The following is a 6,344-nucleotide window of genomic DNA, read 5'->3' on the forward strand; positions in this document are numbered from 1 at the left end:
GAGGTAAAACATTCTTGCTATACCTTTCTCAATGAGGTCGCCTAGGAGTTGAGGGACTGGAGTTTGGGAGGAAACAGGTAAGATGTCAGGACTGATTGGGTGCTCTTCGGACGAGTGGCAGACGACCAAGACAGCACTTTCAGGGACTTGAGAGGTTTCGTTAGCAGGGGTTTGTTGAGCTCTGCTATGATCTGGAGCATCAGGTGTTGAGTTAGGGACTATCTCTGTGGCTGGGTTTTCAGGTACGATTGCTTGTCCATCTGAAGTTAGGGTAGTTATAGTTCTTTGAGAGTGAGGTGAAGGAGTGCTGTTCTCTGTGGTTTGTTGGGTCAGGTGGTCGCTGTCTTCTCGTCCGGCCGCTAGTCAGGCTGTATCTGGTTTCTCTTTCTTTTCCCACTTTCGGTCTTCCTCCTTTCGATGGAAGAACTCTTTCATCATCATCTTCATCAGCTATTGGGAGTCAAAGCACGGTGAAGTCTTTTGTTCTTGTGTGGATTCAGGTTGAGCTCGGTCAGCTAGGGATCTTTGTGAGTTTTTTCGTCGATTCCTTGGGTTGGTTGCTCCAGGGTATGTTTGTCGTTTTCCCTTGGAGTTTTCGTTGAATTCCCATGAGTTTTTATCTCTTGAGTTTCCAAATGAGCTTGGCTGGTTCCACGATCTTTCCCTATGTCTCTCATGAGGTCTTGTTCGGTCCCATGAGTTTTCCCAGTGACGTCCAGGTGAGCGTTGTCGCCCATGCGGTCCACCCCAGCGGTTGTTCCTTTGTTTAGGTTGTGTACCGGTGTGGGAGTCCCGTTCTCTGTTGGACGAGGGTGCATTCCACTCTCTGGGTGTTGCCTTGGCATGATCTTGACGTTGGGTGCCCTCTAGGGCCAGCCCTTGACTCTGAGTGTTGAAGTCGAGAACTGCCATGGTTTTGCTGCTCTTTTCTGAAGTCATCTTCTGTTTAGCGTAGGCCTTATGTGCCAAGTCTCGCAGTTGTTGAGCACTCATTGTGCGTGGACATGCAAGGACGCCAAGATGGTGGCTTACCCCGGGGTGAAGATTCCTCAGGAAGAGGGTTTTAAAATTTTCATCCTCCTCCATATTCTGTTCATTGCGAGTCCCGAAGTAGGCTTGTCTGAGTCGGCCGTAGAACAATTGGGATGGCTCCTGGCGACCTTGTTTCGTCTCCAGGGCAGTCACTAGTCCTTGTTCCAGCAAATTCTTTGATGAGGGCTTCTCGGAGCAGCTGGTAATCAGTCTTTATGGAAACTGCGAACCTCTGAGCTGGATGTTGCTCGGATCAAATAAAGTCTATCTTGTCGGTGACGCTGGGTCTCATTTCCAGATGAAAGTCGACATCTTGCAGATATCCTGTGATCCCCTGACTGCCTGGCCCATTTGGGGTAAACTTGCCAATGTTCCTGGCGAGTTTGTCGAGGTACTTGAGGTCCAAGCCATGTCTGAGTTCCTCTCTGAAGCTGACTGACTCCTCTTTGATGTAGTCCAGCTGTCGTGTTAGGTGGCTGATCTCCTTTCTTGACTCATCCAGGTGAGTTTCAAGGGCTGTAATTCTGCCGTTCTTGTCTCTGAAGTCGCCCTTGGCCTTTTCCAGGAGCTGTTCCGCATACTGTAGCTTGTTGGAGAGATCAGCGTAGTCTTCCTTGACTTGTTCCATTTCTTTTGTAGTAGCTACTAGTGTCTCTTTTAGCCTGGTGATCTCCTCCTCTGTGCCTTGTTCCACTTCATCTGGTTCTTCCCGTTGTTCCTGAGCCTCCAGTTCTAGCTGCGTGATGCGTCGTTGTGCGCGTGTTAGCTCCTGCTGGAGATGGGCGGCATGCCTGTCGCTCAGCTTGAGGGTGGCGATGAGTGTGTGGCTTAAGGAGCCAGTGATCTTGGCTAGTTCTTTGTGACTGTAGCTTTGACTTGGGTCTTGTCTCATGAGGCTTGTTATGTTGTCATCCAGCTGGTCCTGTGTCTGATGTTTCAGTGTTTCAGCAGCCTTAGGTAGGAGGCTATCTGTTGTGACACTTAGCCAAGTCTCGAGGTCCTCCCAGTGGCCAACAGGGTCTGTTGTGCGAGACATGTTTTGCCGCTTTGAGGGAGATCTCGAACCTAGACTGACACAGAACTTGAAGAGGAGAAAACAAAACCAAGACAACAGAGGTGTAAAGGTGCAATGTCACGTGTTGGTTGATGTGGAGTGTGTAATGGGCAGGCGAGTTTAGTTCTCAGTGACTGTGAATCTCTGGTGGGTGTGCTTCTAATTTGTAATTTCTGTGGGGAAAATAAATGAGCACACAAAGATAGAACAGCTAGAGAACAGAGAGATAAAAGAAGAGGGGGAAAAAACAGCAAGAAACAAAATATCTTTTGTCAGCTTCCCATTTGCCTATAAAAGAAAGGGTTTTCTTTTTCTTGTAAAGAAAGATAAGAGCCAATGGTAAGATGAGAGTGAGGAAGACAACACCGAATGAGGACAAAAAAAAAAAAAGACAAAAAAAAAAAAAAATTAAGTTCGATTTAGAAGGATGCTTCTAGACAGGGCTTTTGAAATGGGGATTTCTAAATAACAGGACTAATTGATATTAAAATTCCTCAGTGCGGAAGAGAACAATAGCAATGACCGTATTGGTTTCTCAGCAAGTAGGATTGACAACCAAACATAAATATGAGCGTTTTTCTAGCTGCGGGTTCAATACTTGGCGGACGACTATCGGTTCTCTTGTTGACCTACGTTAGCCTTGGCTGGGTAGGGCTCCCAGGGTGAGAAGGGAAGGTACGTTGAGAGTCAGACAATTTTGAAATGAAGTGTTCAGGTTTCACAAAATTTTTTTGATTAAATGTTTCTATAGTTCTCTGCTTTTATGATTCTCACAGGTACAACCCAAAATGGCAACGGTAGTCAAATCAGAAGAGGATAGCTGAGAGAGAGAGAAAATAGAGTTTTGCTCCCAATGTTTAGGAAAGATGACAGGGTGGTAGCGCTGTTGAGTCGATACACCTAGAGGTTGGTTTTACTGTGTTAGCAGGGATAACACTAACTAACCTAAGTATTGAGGAAAATCCTTATTTTCCTTTTGGGGTAATTAAATAACTGAAAGGGAAAAGAAGTCCCAGCAGATAGACCCAAAACTAAATTGCAAATTAAATTCAAATTTCAAATTAGTAAAGGTATTTCCTGATTAACATTTGATTAGTTAAATTTTAAAAGCCGCTAAGAGCAATACAAATTAAATTAATCAATAAGTATCTTGAAACAGGGTAGCCCAAACCCTGCTAAATTGCAGAAGAAATTACAATTTCAGAGCAATAATGACAGATTAAGTATTTAAAAATCTTTAATGTTGTTTTGATTAGATTATAAAAGCACTTACAATTCAATTATCAGCAAATATTGTAGCTATGTCAAAGCCGGAACTGAAATTAATTTATGAAATTAAATAAAAATTCCAAATCTGTAATTAAATATGAAATTAAATTAAACCATATGTCATTACAATTATAAATGTTATAGCTGAATTAATCACAACGCATCATTAAAGTAATGGGGATGAGAACCATCATTAATTATCAATAAAACAACAGCGTTTCAATTGATAAGAGTAAACAAACTAGCGTTTATTAATTTTGTATCTGTCAATGTTCTTTCCAGTGGGAGGAGAGGAGAACGGAGATTAATGAAGGTAAAAGAGAAAGAATGAGGTGAAAATGAGTTAAAGTTCAGATGTAAAGTCACTTCAACACTTCAAACACTGCGAAACACACTGCATTTAAACCCACAAAAATGCTATGTACTAACTGCTAGCCTTCAAGGCTATTTACGTTTGCATATGTTACAATACAAAGGCTCTAGCTTCAGATAGCTTAGCTCATGCTATGCTATTTCTTTAAAAATAGCTCAAACTGCCCCGGTAAAAGTTTCTTAGAACTTCCGGGTTACGGCTGTTACTATGGCAATGTATACTGAGCGCTGAACCATCTCAGCTCTTTAGAGTGAGGTAAACTAATCTACAGATTAACTGTAATTAATAAAATACGTTATTAAGATCTCGGCGGATCTCAGCACTTGTTTAAGTCTACAGACATATGGATTTAACCACAATGATTTACTTGATCAAGATTTCATAATTCTCCCATAATATAACGTTCAGACACTCTCTCTGAGCACCGCGTTCCCAAGTTCACTAGTTTTAGTGAATTAACTGGCAAGAGAACATTAATTAGCTAGATTAATGTCTCAAACCTGGGAGATAACATAGACGAATTTGATGTGGGACACGCACAAACAAATCGAACTATGGAGGCCTTTATCTTAAAAGAAAGGAAAACAAGGAACACGCTTGCTTCTTTCTTATGCGCTTTAGGGCGACTTATTTTGTCTCGGAGGACAATTAAATGCTTTACTGCAGTCATTCATTCACACACTGGCATGCCATAATAAAGTACCTATAATAGCACAACAAACTGTTTCTCTGTCTTTGATCTATTCTTCCGGATAAAATAGAACAAATACAATGCAAAATGTTTTGGTATTATGTATTTTTAGGTCAAATTTGCCCGCATTCTCCACCATATGTAAGGAAATATTAGCTCATCTCCCAATGGGATGCTGTTGCAGAGCTTAGACACGCCCCGTACTGTTTCTCGATTAAATATCATGTGGCATTGTCATGTGGGATGGATCTTTGCGTTAATACCTTATAAAGTGTCATGATATGCACACAATACAGAATCTGGAAATTCCCTTTGCTCCAAGTTTAGACAAATAACGTGAGCTTTCATTCAATACTAAACTTTCCATATCTTACACACATTTAATAGCACTATCTGTTAAAGTTATAAAAACCATACATAAAAAATTGGTGAAAGTTGCACCGATTAACTTGAGCACATCAAACATATATAAAAGGCATGAAACATTATTTGTGACTATAGTTAAACCTTCAGATTTCTTAATGGTTGTCCTTTTGAGATAGTTTGTTGAAAAGTTCAGTTCGTAGAAAGATTCTCAAGCAAGCAGGAAGCAAAGTCATGGGGTGATCCTGTATTGATTCTTTGTGTTGAGGTCCACTAATTATTAACAATTCCTGGGGCGTTTCCATACATTGGGATCATGTGATGCTGTGATACACAGGATCCTTGTATTTTGTAAAAAGAGTTAATTAAATCAGCTCCTTTTTAGGGACTCAGGATGTCAATGTACCATTAGTTTCCTCATGAGTGGGGGCATTTTGCAACAGACCTCTCCTCTGTTGTATGATCACGTTATCACTTCGCTTAATGTCGCAATGTCCTTTAGCCATTTGTTACCCTGACAAAAATGGGTCCAGACAATCTTGAGCATTGTTTTCCTCAGCTAATCATTAACTGTGTTCAGATCACAGATTGGAGGAAGTAGGCTCTTATAATTACTTTGGCCGAAGCAGCCGATTCTGCAGTTATTTACGTGACTGTTCACCGAGGTCCTACATTAAACATTACATTTGTTGATTTTGTGAACAAACCGATTGTGTTATGATGCATTTATAATGAGGATTTTCATTTGATTTTAGGTGTGTTTTATTTTGGTTATAGCTCCGCCGCCATGTGATGCGTGTCTCTAGGGCAACTTATCACACACTGGACGCATCGCATTCAGTTTGAGATAGCAGTCCAAAGCATTTCATCTACTCTCCTTTCAAACATTCACTTCAAGAATGAGCAAGTGGTGTCAATAATTTTGAATTCTGGTGATGAAAAAAAAAAAAGAGCAAACCAAATGAGAAAGTGTGGTCTATTGTAGTCAATGCACGAATGCCAGTGGTGCTGCTGGTGGACATGTAAAATGGAATATGGTCATGCAGAATATGTGCTATATGCTAAAGGGGTCATATAACGTTGCTAAAAATAACTATTTTTATTTATATATTTATTTGGGTTATTTGGTATAATGAAATGTGTTTATGTGATATGTATGTTACATAATTGTACATGTACATTATTGTTTTTCCTCTATGCCCCGCCTTTCTGAAACGCTTAGATTTTTACAAAACTCATTGTTCTGAAAAGTGAGGTGTATGCTGATTGTCCAGCTATCCAGTGCATTGTGATTGGCTGAATACCTCCAGCATGTGACGAAAATGATGTACCCTTTAACACACTGTGATGATGTCTCCCAGCAGACAAAACCAATAAAACTAATTTCAAACTAGGCATTTGTTGCATGCATTGGGGAAATAATTACTCATTATAATGACTTGTGTTTTTACGTGTTGCATTGTGATTCGTGCTGCATGCCGTTTTTGAGTGAGGAACGGCCGGCGGACTTGAGGCAACCACATGTCGACCCTAGACTCGACTCCACTTTGTCCACAGTGAAA

At 40.9% G+C, this 6,344-nt stretch overlaps 1 pseudogene; it reads right to left on the minus strand.

Moving 5' to 3' along the window:
* Positions 1-232: 232 nt before the first annotated feature.
* LOC113056416 (uncharacterized) lies at positions 233-2,740 on the minus strand (annotated as a pseudogene).
* Between the last annotated feature and the right edge of the window lie 3,604 nt (positions 2,741-6,344).

The sequence above is a fragment of the Carassius auratus genome, chromosome 4 (genome assembly GCF_003368295.1).
Source record: "Carassius auratus strain Wakin chromosome 4, ASM336829v1, whole genome shotgun sequence".
Classification (NCBI taxonomy): Eukaryota; Metazoa; Chordata; class Actinopteri; order Cypriniformes; family Cyprinidae; genus Carassius; species Carassius auratus.